Raw genomic sequence first — 14,934 nt, 5'->3', positions numbered from 1 at the left:
CACTAAGCGTCGCGGACAAACGTGGTGTTTATTCGTTGCTGATTTGCTAACGACTGAACGATGGAGAGTAAGAATACGTGTGATCAATTGATGTATGCCATTGTATGGGATGGACACAAGGCGAATTTATCAAGGCATATCATTTTGACGAAAGCCATACCTACGGCGAAAAATTCAGCTGGGTGAATGCTGTCACCTTAATAAATCCACCTTGGATGGGCAGCACTGTTTTGAACCCAACTCCAGCCAACTCATACTGTTACTACCCAGTGCTGTATTTTCGAAATTTTCGAAGCGTTTAAAACTTTTTATGGACAATGAAGCCTCATAAATAAATTTATTTTAGTTATAGTTAGATATAATGAATTTTATTGACATTTAATTAAACTAAAGGCTTACAAATTCAGTTTATAAAAAATTGCATTTACATATACAATATTTATTAAAATAGTTAATTTTAAGACCAATAAATTCACATGAATAAAACCCTCGACTTCATATTACTACTGAAATAAAATGGACGTACAAATAATTTTTAATTTTTATATTAGATTTTATCTAATGACCATTCAAGTAAAAAAAATAAACATTTAAATGGTGATTATTTTATACTGAAAAAGGATATAGCATTCTTAAGATTTTTTGTATTTCCTTAGAATATTATGGGATGGAACCCAATTATTGATTTCGTTTGCAGTCACCATATCTCTTACTAAAAGTAAGGAGTCCACTGTACCCACATCCAAACAATTTCTTCTAAACGATTTAATACTATTCATTCTTGTAAACACACGCTCAGGGGATGCGCTACTATGTGGAAGGCCTAGGATAGCACCAACAAAATCTTTTAAATTAGGGTACATTAAATCTCCTAAGCTGTGTTTCATGCAAAACATTTGTTTCCAGAAACTCTCAAGACCTTCTTCGGACCGATTTTGTAGAATAAGTAACCTCCATTCACTTTCCAAAAGTTCTAGATGTTCATCATTTTCTACAAGATTTGGGAATAAAGTGGTTAACGGCATTAAACTAGAGCCTAAAGAAAGAGGGTTTAGAATTTTCACAGCATTCAGAATTGGGTTTTTAAAATCGTTTACAATTTTGCTGAATTTCAATAGTTTGTGAATTTGTTAAATTCTGACTTTGTAAAAGACTCTGAGCTTTTTGTCCAAGATAAATACCTTTTAAAGGTTTAAATACACTTAGCTGATCAAAATTATCCACTGTTAACCTTTCAAAATTTAACAGGTTTAAGTCAACAAAATTACTTAAAATATTTTTGAAATAGAGGGTCAACATTTCCAGAGCTACGTGAAAACGTGGAGTCTCTGACTGAAATTCTAAGTTAATTTTATTGATTTCTTTCAAAATGTATGCTAAAAAAACAAATAGCATTTATTTGCATCATTCATATTTGTCAGTATGTTATTTGTCATATCATGGTTTTGCTCAAAATTTGTTAAGTGAAAAAATGAACTAAGGCTTTCCATTGTTCCAATACTCTGGACACGGCATTTTCCATAGACAACCAACGGGTATTAGATACTTTCAAAATTTTATGGTTTTCTAAATTGAAATAATTTTGAAATTTAACGAACTCTTTTTGCCTTTTACTGCTATAATTAAAAAATAGGTATACATCCCTCACAAGATTCTCGATTTTACTTGGAATGGCCTTAGCAGCTTTCGATGAACACAAATGCATAGAGTGGCAGATACATCCAATAACATACAAGTGAGGATTTATATCTTTAAGGAGCCTCTGCACTCCATTTATTTGACCCATCATCACTGAGGCATTGTCAGCTGCAAAGCCAATTAAGTTTGTTTCAAAAATTGTTTTGGAATCACTCTTATCAAGTTCGATTAAACTTAAAAAATGATCTCGAATTTTCCCGTTTTCTTTATCAAAATAGCGAACCACTAGAGCCAAACACTTTGCTGAACTTACATCTGTTGCTTCGTCTATTATAAGAGAGAATTTGTTATTTCTCAAACAATCGCTTATCTTTTCAACAAAATTTTTATGTAGTACATTTGTTACGGTTTCTTTTGCCTTTGTTCTACCACATTTCAGGCCTTTTATTACATTTGTATTGGCTGCAACACTTTTAATTAGTTCTATTAAAGGCGGTATGAGTGTAAACGGTAAATCGTAAATGCACAAAAAAAGTATAATTTTGAATTCAGCTATCTTGATTGCATTTTTGGTAGCATAACACCTTTCTTTAACGTCGCTCAGCTTAATTTGATTTCGCAAAGCTGCTTGCCTTTTGTTATGACTTTCTCCTTCTCCGTGTCTTTTAATATTGGTTATGTTATTGGCAAGGATTTTTTTGCAAATCACGCAGTACGATTTACCTTCTTTAGTATCAAGCCATCTATGTAAATTTTTCCAATGTGGACGGAATTTTTGTTTACAATTTTTGGACACATCTTCGGAGGCTGATCCATCTGATTCGTCAGAAGAGCTGATACTAATATAATATTGGAAATATTAGTTTTCGCAATCAAATTATTAACGACAACTTACACTGATTTACTAGACACTGGAATTGTTGGCTCCTTTCTTATTGCACCATATTGCGTGCCATCTGCTTTGACTAAAAAACGAATGCGTACAATTTAAGATATTTATATCACACGTACATTTAAACAATGTTTTTTCTTACCGATCCATGATTTTACACCCAAGAAAACGAGAGTTCCGATATGCTTTGCTATTAAAATTAAAGCACACTTTTTGAAACGAAAATACAATAATTTGAATGAAAACTTTTGTAAAACTATGAGGCACTTGTTTTCCGAGAAATAAATACTCCGAACCAAATGAAGACAAAACGTCAAATCAGTTGAAGCCACATAGCGGTATTTTTCGAATGTGTTTGTATGTATGCATACAAATGCACAACTTCTAATTAATTGACATTGCCAAGTCAAGCAAACAAAGCGAATAAAATGACAATCAGTCACAATAGTTAATAGGGTTTTCGAGTGTTCAGCAAATTCATGTTTACCCTATGAGTGGTAATTAATTTGAAATAGAAATATTTATGAATTGGGATATTGAAATAACAAAGTATTTAAAAAGTGAAGTGTTTTTTTGTTGAAACAGGCAAAAAGGGAAGTGTTTTTTTGAACGAGGCAAAAAGTGAAGTATTTTTTCGGAAGAGGAAGTGGTGGAATATTTGGAAAAAAGCGAAGTAAAATCTTCCAAACGAAGTAAAAACAGCAGCACTGTTACCAGAGAATGTTAATGCAATGAGAAGGTGCAAATGTTACTGTAAGCTTTTTTTAGTACAATTGAGATCTGAAAGATTTGTAATAAGGTCATTTAGCACACCGAGTTTATAGACACCTCACTGACTTTTGCCCACACAAAAATTAGAAACACCACACATCTTTCACCTCAACACACAACACATTTCTCACCTCGACATTAAACCAATTAAATTTGTACTATTTTCGTATTTTTGAAATAATAAGCGAATACGTAAAATTTATTACATAATTTTTTTTTTCAATTACATTAAAAAAAAAAAACGATTTTAAAAAATAAAATTTATAAAAAAAAGTTTGCACCGGGAATTGAACTCGAGTCTAACATGTGGCGAGGAAAAATAGGCGGTGCGTTTATTTCTTCGACTGTTTACTTTTTTACCATTTTGTTACTTTTGAAATGATAAGCGGATACATAAAATTTATTAAAAATTTTTTTACGATTACATTAAAAAAAAAATTTAAAAACGAAAAAAAAAAAATTTGCACCGAGAATTGATGGCGAGTCACGTGGGGAGGATAAATACATTAAACTAATTAAATTTTTACTATTTTCGTATTTTTTGAAATAATAAGCGAATACGTAAAATTTATTACATAATTTTTTTTAATTACATAAAAAAAAAACGAATTTAAAAAAAAAAATTAATAAAAAAAGGTTTGCACTGGGAATTGAAATCGAGTCTAACATGTGGCGAGGAAAAATAGGCGGTGCATTTATTTCTTCGACTGCTTATTTTTTTACCATTTTGTTACTTTTGAAATGATAAGCGGATACATAAAATTTATTAAAAAATTTTTACGATTACATTAAAAAAAACACATTAAAAAAAAAAAAAAAAAATTGGCGCCGAGAATTGATGCCGAGTCACATGGGGAGGATAAATACGCAGTGCGTTTATTTCTGCGCCTGCGTTGTGAACCAAGGTTTTGTGCATGCGCGCGACGCGAATTAATTTTAATAAAGTTCTGAAAGTAATTCATGAAGTTTTTCATTACATACATTCATAAATTAACGTATACTCTATATGTACATAAATGATGGTATATGACAATATACATACATAATATGTATGTACATGTCAATAGGAGGTATTTGCATTAAGAAAAAAAAACGGTTTAAGATAAATCAACACTTATTTTATATTGTATGTCAATTTATAGTTTATGTATTCGACAGCATTTACATACATATGTAGGTATGTACATTTGTATATGAAAAACAATAATGCACAAGCGCAAGAACATCATCTTCCTTTCATACATATGTACATATGCATGTATGCCCAAATAACCTTGACTTATGTATGTACACAAGTCACAGCACATCACATTCTTACAAGACAAATACACATACGCACTAGCGAGTTTCTTCCTAACAAGTGCAAAAACAATTCTGCTCTATGTATGTATTATGTCCTAGCATATATACATACATATATACCTACTTGCCTTCTAAACTTCCTACAAAATAATTGTATTCATACATATGTTACTACATCCATGCACGTTCATACATTCATGCATATGTATATGCGCGAGCACAGCGCTCCCTTCTTGCTTCCGTGTACTTTTGTCTTTCACCAGTCGATATTCCTAATATTGTACTTACAAAAACACGATATGTACTTTGATAGACGCAAAAGCAACAGCAAGCGCAACGCCATGGCCGCTTTGCCACCGCACATTCTAAAATGTTCTAGAACACAACAAAAACACATACCTCACATGCGCATGTCGCCCAAAGCTAAAATCTAAGCCTAGCGACTACAAAAACAAAATACATTCGTAGACGCAGTCGCAGCGGCCATGATTCTATCAGCGACGGCGCTGAACAATTTAGAACAAAACAAAAAGTTCATTCATAAGTTAGAGCTCATATTTCAATTTCATTCATAAAACGAGCCGCCCATATGCCAATTTTCGCGACCATTCGAAAATAGTCAATATTGGAATATTTCGCGTGGAATTATTTGCCAATATTTGATAAATCTTAAATTTTTGTCATGTCGAGTGGCCGCGGCTCCGTATGTATGTATGCACCCTTATATGTATGTAAATATGTCTTCTAACTGTGCGACAGTCGCGAGTTAATTCGACTTCCAGCGAATCACATTGCTGTCCGCAAAGCCGCATATACATATGTACCTTATGATCAGAAAGTACCGGGAATGTTTAAATTAAACAAAACAGAGTTAAATTTAAGGAAAATTTATATTATCTCCTTCAAAATATGACCCGTCTGAAGGAACACACATGTGCCAACGCTTAACCCAGTCCTCCAAACACTCCCGGCAGGCCGATTTGTATTCTCTTTGATCAGTGCGATGGCGCGTTATCACCATGCAAAATCTGAGAATTGTTTGCTCACATTTCCGGCGGTTTGCAACACACAGCATCTCTCTAAGGTTTCAAAACGAATAAATAATATTCTCTATTGACTGTCTGGCCCGATGGAAGGTACTCATGGTGGACTATGCCTTGGCAATCGAAGGAAACAGTCAACATCACCTTCCCGGTTCTTTTTGCTCATAGGGTATACATATCCCATCTTTTCACTGACGGACAAGAAGACGGTCGCAGTTGTTGTTTTTTATATGCATACATTTTGCGTTCGTTGAAGGTTTGCATATACATATTTGTATACATATGCGTGTTTGCGCGTTTGGCTTTCTGGATGCATCCATGGATATTAGAATATTTTCTCATCAATATGTGTATGTAAGTAGTTCAGATTTGACTGAAGAGATTAAATATAGAAATGCATATTCATATGATTGCCATTATGGCTGTTTTACATATAAATTAATTCAAATGAAGTATTAATAATGTTATATAGAAAATAAATGTATAAAAAACAGGTATTAGAAGAACCTGAATACACTATTTTAAATCAATTTCAATTAAACCAAATATAAAAAATGAAATAAAAATATCGAACAAAAAACTGTGCACAGGACTTGAACCTGAGTCAAATATGAGACGATGTACTTCATATACGACACGTCTTTCACGATTGCGCTACTCTACAATTATTAATGATCTTTTCTAAATCACTCATTTATTCGATTCGCAGTTTTATATGCACATATTCTGCGTTAGTTGAAAGTTTCCCAGCAAAACCTGCGTGACCGAAGCTCTAACACAATTACACTTTTTTATATGTTACAAACACATATGCACTCGTATTTCTTTGGAAATCGACTTTTTTTTTATGCTCCGTCACCTTTGGAAAAGGTGTAAGCAGTAAGCAAACTTCATTCATATATTTTTTCTCATTTTTGCATCAATAGAAAAAAAAAAAAACGGCAAGTGGCTGTCAAAGCCATAAGTCAAAAAGATATCTTTTCTCTCTTTTTGATATCAAAGTAGGCCGAGAATCAAATTGTCAACCTTTCGCAAATATGTAAGCAGTAAGCAAATTTCATTCATATATTGTTCCTCATTTTTAAATCAGTCAAAGTAAACAAACGCCGTAGCCGAGTGGGTTGGTGCGTGACTGCTATTCAGAATTCACAGAGAAAACGTCAGTTCGAATCTCGGTGAAAGCAAAATTAATAAAAACATTTTTTAATAGCGGTCGCCCATCAGCAGGCAATGGCAAAACACCGAGTGTATTTCTACCATGAAAAAAATCTGCTCATAAACATATCATAAAACAAAATGAAATAAATGTATAAAAAAAAAAAATTTTTTTTGTGATTCGAACCAAGGATTTCGGATCGGAAGCCCTCATTGCTAGCCGCTGGGCTATCGCGCTGTGCTGTCGCCGCTGGCCTAAAAGTTATTTTGTTCGTCGCTACGTTTATATGAAACTGGCACTGGCAAACGAATCCATATGTATGAAAGGGATAAAAAATCACACGTACACAAAAAATTTGGCACAATTTTCCCAACGCTTTTAACAAAGTGATTGCAAAGGGGCGGGGCTAGTGACCGTTTTCAGACCACGCGTCCCGGTAACGTGACCGGTCACGTGACCGGGACTCTTCTTGCTGGGTTGTATGCGTAATTATATGAATATGCATGTGTGTATGCGCGTTTGGCTTTCTGAACGGATATTAGAATGATATTTTCTCATCAATATAATTTGGATTTGATGAAATAGATTATAGATATATGTACATATTTTCTGTTTTGATTGATTTATATAAAAGTCAGGTCATATCCAGTATGAACTATTTTATACCGAAAAGAAATTTCCATTTATAAAATACAAAAAAAAACAGTATTTTAAAGAAATTTTAATTAAAATAAACTCAAAAATTTTACCAAACTTTCCTGGTTTGAATTGTAAAAAAAAAATGTGTAAGAAAAAAAAAAATGTCTTCAGGACTTGAACCTGAATTATATACGTGCCAAAAAACAAAACGAATAATTCCGCCGACTTTAGCTTCTGCACCACAAATTAACTGCCGCGCGGCCTTCTTAATCGCAAATTTATTCGCTTCGATTTCCTTAGTAGTGTGCCGAAAAATCTTATGACCTTCCTCAGTAGTTTGGTAAACGCAGAAAATATCTGAATTCTTGTCCTAGCGTGGTAAGTAAATATAGAAACCCTCCACTCGCGTCACTCGCGTGGTAAATATCTGCAATTCCCCACTCGTGAAGATAGTTGAATTTGAAATGACCTTATTATGAATCTATAAATTAGAACTCGAAAAAAGCTCATTTAACATTTGCTCCTTCTCATTGCATTAACATTCTCTGCTGTTACTACCTCGCTCGCAAATATTGCTTTTGTTGCTTTTGTTGCATTGCATTCGATCAAGAAGTATGCATCTCAAATTTACTCTCTTCTCTACTCTCATCTAAATGCATTAATAAAGTATACTTACAAGCCAAGAATGATAGAAACAAGATTGAGCCCATCAGAGCGTACGTGACGTCACGTTTGCTGAGTTGTGCAGTATTGCCAACCATTTGCTCTTCGCAATAAATTTAGTGCTTTTTTATACCGAAAATGCGACAATTTTTAAGTTTGGTGTTTGTTTCTTTTTGTTTTTAATTTAAGGCTAGCGAAACTTTAGGTTAAAAAAAAACTGTATTATTGTACAAAAGAAGTTTAAAAAAGGCCACTCTGAGAAGATTTTAGTGCTAATGAAAATTTTTTTACTCCTATAAAATTTGATAAATTGAAAGTGCAAATTTAATTTTTGGCTCCATTTAAGGCTATGCAAAAATATTAAATGCCCCTCTCTCAACTCTTCTTAAGATTGGAAACCTTTTTACACATTTTAAAAAGTCTTTGAATTTATTGAATGCGAATTAAAACCATAGAGGTGCAATCGTTTCTTCCGGTCATCAATCCTTAGTGAGACATAGAGCATCAAGAGGTGTATTCATAGTAAAAATAAGCAACAAAATACCAGAAAATACTAAAGAAACCATACTAACATTTTTACAAAAAGAGTACCTTATCTAGTTACATAACTTCAAATATAGTAAAAAAGTCGTTCCCTTAATAAAAGGGTCTCGCTTAACAAAAAAAACTCATAAATTAAATTGTACATAAGCATAACACTTTTATTTAAAAAAAAAAACGCACATTCTACAGACAATTTGTCACGCATACAAAGTTCTTTAAGTAACACAATAAAAATTTCGTGTTTTATTTTCTTTAAATGGGCATTTAGTGCGTTTTTATATCCAAAGCTAGGCAACTCTGCAGTAGCGAGATAGAGATTTGACTGCCGAAAGCAGAAGAACACCAACAACACCGGCAATCGCGGGCAATGCCACCAGATGTTAAAAAAAAGTAAAGCTAAATAAAACTGAGTGAATTATTTAAATAATTATTAAAAAATGTATATTTTACAAAATTATAAACATTACTTTTAATAAGAATAGGCTAGAAAAATGTCATGTGGAATGAACTAAAACTCCGAGACAAAAAATAATAAAAATAACAAAAAAAAAAATGCTAAATCAAGTCACGAAAATGGTAATCTGGCCATACTGGAGCTAAAATCACGTAACTAGTTGTCAAATTCACTGAGCGCAAAGTAACGGGACCACGATGGGCGCCATCTCATTATTCTTTGCATCATGCTTACAAGCATATATGACTAAATGTGAAACTCTTTTTCTCTTTTTCTATCATTCTTGACATCTAGTTATCTATGCTTACAAGCGTGTGTGTATGGCACCTATGATCGTTCAATAGCGGCTATCACCTATCAAAGAGCCGGTGTTTTGGTTGACTCTGAGAAAATATTGCAAGCTTACAAGTGGCACGTACATATTTTCATGGGAGTTAACTATGGCAGCTTTGAATTTCGGTAATTTGTATATTTATAATGCTGAAATGTAATCAATACCATTTTCAAGAGTTGGGCCAATTAAGCTACAGAAAATTATTAATAACTCAGGAACAAAAAAAAATGATTTGAGGAAAAAGAAAGGATACTCCTTAAGTTCCAGTTAGAGTTTGCAGTTGATAGCCCGTCAAAACTTAATATGGGGATTCTCTGTGTGAAGCGCGATTGTTCAATACCATGAAATACAAAAAACCTATACTGTTATATGCTGGTGCTGCTATTGCAAGGATGAAAGATTTACTAGATTTAGCTACGGTGGAAAACAAAATTGTGCGAGCAACTTCGGCTCCTACTTCACAGGGCCCTCGGCAGCCGATTTCTGCCTGCTCGTTTCCCACATATTTACACACTCGGCCAATCGGTCGCTGTTCAGATGACAACGAATCAACATAAGGGGAGGCTGTGTTGATTTTTTCGTGTATCACCAACACAATCTCAGGTTTTTTGTAAACACATCCCCTGCTTTGTCAGTCTACCCTTTCACTATACGACTGCTATTTCAACCCAATAAATTATTAGGTGCGCAACTGGTTGTCAATAGATGCCGCCAGCAGTGTGCGCTAGTCGATTCTGACATAACCCAAACGTCATAAACCAAGCTTAGACATATGTATGGTAAATGAAATGTGTCGAACAAAAGTGATTTTGTTTTGGTTTTGTGAAAATGTCTGATTTTGTGCCGAATAATCGTCATTTGCGGGAAGTGTTGATTTTCCTCTTTCATTCGAAAAAAACGGCGGCTGAAGCGTATCGAGAGCTACAAAAAGTTTATGGAGATGTTGCTTTAAGTGACACAACGTGCCGAGATTGCCTCCGTCGCTTTAAAGACGGTGGTTGAACCGTGAGACCGTCCGCGTAAAGGAAGACCATAACCTTCGAGGACGCGGAATTGGAGACATTGCTCAATGAGGATCCGTGTCAAACGCACGAAGAGTTTGCTTCAGTACTAGGAGTTACCAGTCTAGTCCATTTCCATGATTAAGAAACAGGAACTTGGATTCCTTCTGAGTTAAACCCAACGCCGTTTTTTCGCCTGTGAACAACTGCTCCAGCGGCAAAAAAAGGAAGGGTATTCTTCATCGCATCGTTACGGGTGATGAAAAATGGATTCATTACAGCAATTCAAAGAAAAGAACGTCATGGGGACTACCCGGTCATGCTTCTACGTCGTCGACTCGGCCGAATATTCACGCTGCGAAGTTGGGACCAAGTTGGTGTTTTTTATTATGAACTGTTAAAACCAAGCGAAACCATCACTGGGAATCGGAATCGACTTCAATTGATGCGATTGAGCCGAGCACTGCACGAGAAGCTGCCACACTACGTGGAGAGGCATGAAAAAGTGATTCTACAGCATGACAACGTTCGGCCTCACGTTGCCAAATCCGTTAAAACCTACCTGGAAATACTGGAATGGGAAATCCTACCCCACTCGCCATAGTCTCCAGATATTGCGCCATCCGATTATCACCTGTTCCGATCGATGGCACATGGTCTAGCTGACCAGCAGTTCCATTCGTGTGAAGACATCAAAAAATGGCTTGATCTGTGGATAGCCTCAAAAGATGAACAGTTTTACCGTAACGGTATACGAGATCTTCCAGAAAGATGGGAAAAAGTAGTAGCCAGCGATGGGCAATACTTTCAATGATTCACTTGTAACCATTTTTTCAGAATAAAGTAGTGAAAAAACAGCGAGAACTTAGATGCGTACCTAATATATTTAAAAAAAAAAATTTTTCTTGTAAACACTATTTTTTTTCAAAAGTTCCTAAAATTTTTTTTTGTTAAAAGTCTCTGTGGAAATGTATTTTTTGGTAGTTTTTTTCAATATTTTGCGTTTTTTATGCTTCACGAGAAGGTAAGAACTGAGGAAAGTAAGTAGAGTAGAATGGGGTAAGATAGGTATGGGGGCACAATAGGTAGGTGGGGTTTTCGTCGCACTGTTTTTGCAGAGGTCACTCGTCTTATGTGAATTGAATACGTGGTGGGGAACAACGTTGGCGACTGTTATTTCGGCCGTCACCATTGATTAGTTATCCTAGTTCTGACGTCGTTTTGTTTTTTGTGAGCTTTTCTCCGACATAGCATTTTTTTTATTCTACGGTGCAGTGCAATTAATGTGTGTAAATATTTGTCAGGTGGATTTTATTTTACGTAGAAAATAATACTGAACACGAATAATGTGTTAGTTTTTTGATATTTTTGTTTTAAAAAAAAAATATCGACACTAACATAAAACATGTGCTTGGGGGCACTATAGGTCAGCCGCCTGGGGGCATTATAGGTCACTACTTTTAATTGAATAAAATAAGTTTTAATTGTTTTTGCAGCAAAATGGTGCGTAATTATGTGCGAAAAACGCCGAAACGAAGTGAAGAGTAAAAAACGCAATCGCGGCAGTCCGAGATGGCGCTAGTGTTCGATCAGCCTCTAAACAATTTAAAATTCTGTTCGAAACATTACGTGCTCGCGTGATGAATTAAAGAAAACTTCCTAATAACATGTGCAGTGTTCATACTCTATAAATAAAAGTTACATATAGTGACCTATCGTGCCCTCCGATTTTGAAAATATCGAAAAAAAGTACCTTTGTCTTATTGAATGCAGCTTCCAAAATATTTAGCCAAACATAAGTTAGTATAACCAAAATGTTAGCAGATAAATAACCTTTCAAAATCTTGCTTATTTTTCAAAATCAATGGAAAAACACCGTAGCAAGAGCTCTCCAAAAAAAAAAAGACCTATCTTACCCCATTCTACTCTAAATACTAAAAAAAATTATTGTGGTAAAAAAATTTATTGGTAAAAAAAATGTGTTAAAAATGTTTCTGGATAAAATATATTAATCAAAAACTAAAAAAGTTTTTCTTTGTAAAAATTTCGTTTTTGATAAAATATATTTAAAAGTTTTTGCTGAGTAAAATATCACTTTTCTTTGAAAATGTTGTTCGTAAAAAATTTTTTTATATATTGTTTGTTAAACATTTTTCGGGATAAAATGTATTTAAAATTTTTTTCTTTGTAAAATACCACTTTTCTTTGAAAATGTTCTTCGTAAATAATGTTTTTTTGTTAAAAATTTCTATGGAAAAAATTTTGTTCGCTAATTTCTTAAAAACTGATTTTTTTTCTAAATCTCTCATTAACAATATTTTTCATTAATAGCTGGGACTGTGCTCAATAACTCCTGAAAGTTTCATAGTAGAATTCCTATAACTTTTCGAGTTATGTTATGTGAATATTTTATCGACTACGGTGCCATAACGGTACTCTCTGCGCTCGCTGTGATCACATTTATTTATTTCTCTTGAAGGATTCGCGTTGATCTTTCGATTTTTAGTAAGAGCACTGATATTTTTGTGAGAAATAAACTTAACCTTCCGTTGGGCATCCGGATCTGGCCAGACGGGCCTATTCATTTTTAACATATTTCTGAATTGAATTTAACATATTTTTATTATAGCTAACGTCTTGAGCTTCCTGGTAGCTTCTTTCGGATATAACATTTTAAAAAGGATCCTCGAACAGGGCGAAAAAAGGCCAGACAAGGGTGCCCAACTGAAGTGTGGGTTTAAAAAGGATGCCTAACGGGGGGTTAAGAAACGATTATCCTACAGCGCTATTTGAACACAAACGTTGGTTTCTAATACATTGAAACATTTTTCTGAGTATAAAACAAGAGAAAAAGCTCCCAGAAGAGAAGCGCGAAAGCCTACTAGCCAGATTAATGGGATGATCATTAGTTTATTAAAACAGGATCGCAGAAACAGACCTGCTGACTTCCTTCAAGAAATTTTTGTTAACCTGGAAAAGCCAATAACGAAAAGAGGAGTTGCGCTTCGCCTGACAGAAGCAGCGCTTCACGGCCGACTGGCATGCAAGAAGTTATTGGTAACAGCATCGCAATGACAATGCCGAATCGAGAGCACATGCCCAGGACTCAAAATCAGCGGTGTTATATTTTTTTCCGCCAAGGAATCGAAAATAAATACAGTTTATCCAAATTCGTCTCTTCAATCATAAAGCACGGGTGAGGCTCAATAATGGCGTGAGGCTGTTTTTCGTGGAACGGTGTGGAGCTACTTCATCGTATTGCAGGTCATATGGATGTGCTCTCTCTCTCTCTATCTCTCTCTCTCTCTTAGCTTCACACTCTGTGGTGGACCATAGCTTCATCAACAATTCTCCTCCAATCAGTCTCTCTCTTGTCTCATTTCTCCAATTGCGAACGTTCATCGCTTCGAACGTCTGCTTCGAAGTCATCAAGCCATCTCTTTCTTGGTCGGCCAGTCTTTCTCCCTCCAAATGGACGCAAAGTAAACACCCTTGTTTGGATTCTTTCGTTGTTCATTCTTATGATGTGGCCAATCCATCTAATCTATCAACGTCAAGTACGTTCAGATACTTCAAAATGCAATGCTGCCTTATGCAGAAAAGAATTTGTCGGTGATTTTGAAATTTCAACAAGACAATCATGCGAAGCACACTTCTCGTATGGCCAAAAAGTTATTCCGAAAACAGTTTGATCATTGTTTTCGGTTGGTTATCTTTGAGTGCCGACTAAAATTCAACGGAACATCTTTGGAGCAACGTAAAAAATGCCCTCAGTAAGCAGAATATCACAAATTTGGATCAGTTATGGGATCAGCGGCCTCGGTAGTCTAGCATAAGTGCACTAGCCTGCCATCCCAGAGGTTGTGAGCTCGAATCCCACATAAAGCACGGTCCTTTGCAATCCTCCAATACCATTCCTCAACGCCAAAAACTTATCCTTTCTATCCTTACTGCCGCACAATAGTCTGCGCATTATTTGCATTGTGGCTGCTAGAACAAGCAAAAAAACAAAGAAAAACACGCAATTACATATTTCATCAGTGGCATCAGCAAGATGAAGCGGGCGACCGCTTTAGCGAAGTTCCCAATCACCCGCCCTGTCAGAAATCAAATAATATAGATTAACGAAACCAACACAAGACAAGTCTTGTCGACGCCCTATGCTCTCGAGGGTAGTGAACAAGAGGGGGAAAAATGGGATCAGCATCATGGATTCACAATTCCTGTTGAATGTTGCAAAGGTTTAATACAATAATATCAATGCTAATACGCTGTGCAGCAGTAATAAAGCAAAAAGGCTTTTCAACAAAATATTAATGAATGTTGCCTTATTGTTGCCTCATCAAAAAGCTTTTCATAAAAAACCATCTGCCGTTTGGAGGTGCTTTAAAAAGTAGGTCTCTCCATTTATGGAAAAACATCAAAACGCACACCACAAACATCCAGAAAAAAGAGATACACAAAAGTTTTAACTTTTAAAAGTTTTGCCTTGCTTGCG

This window comes from Anastrepha obliqua, chromosome 2 (genome assembly GCF_027943255.1).
Source record: "Anastrepha obliqua isolate idAnaObli1 chromosome 2, idAnaObli1_1.0, whole genome shotgun sequence".
Taxonomy (NCBI): Eukaryota; Metazoa; Arthropoda; class Insecta; order Diptera; family Tephritidae; genus Anastrepha; species Anastrepha obliqua.
Note: the sequence above shows the minus strand (reverse complement) of the source record.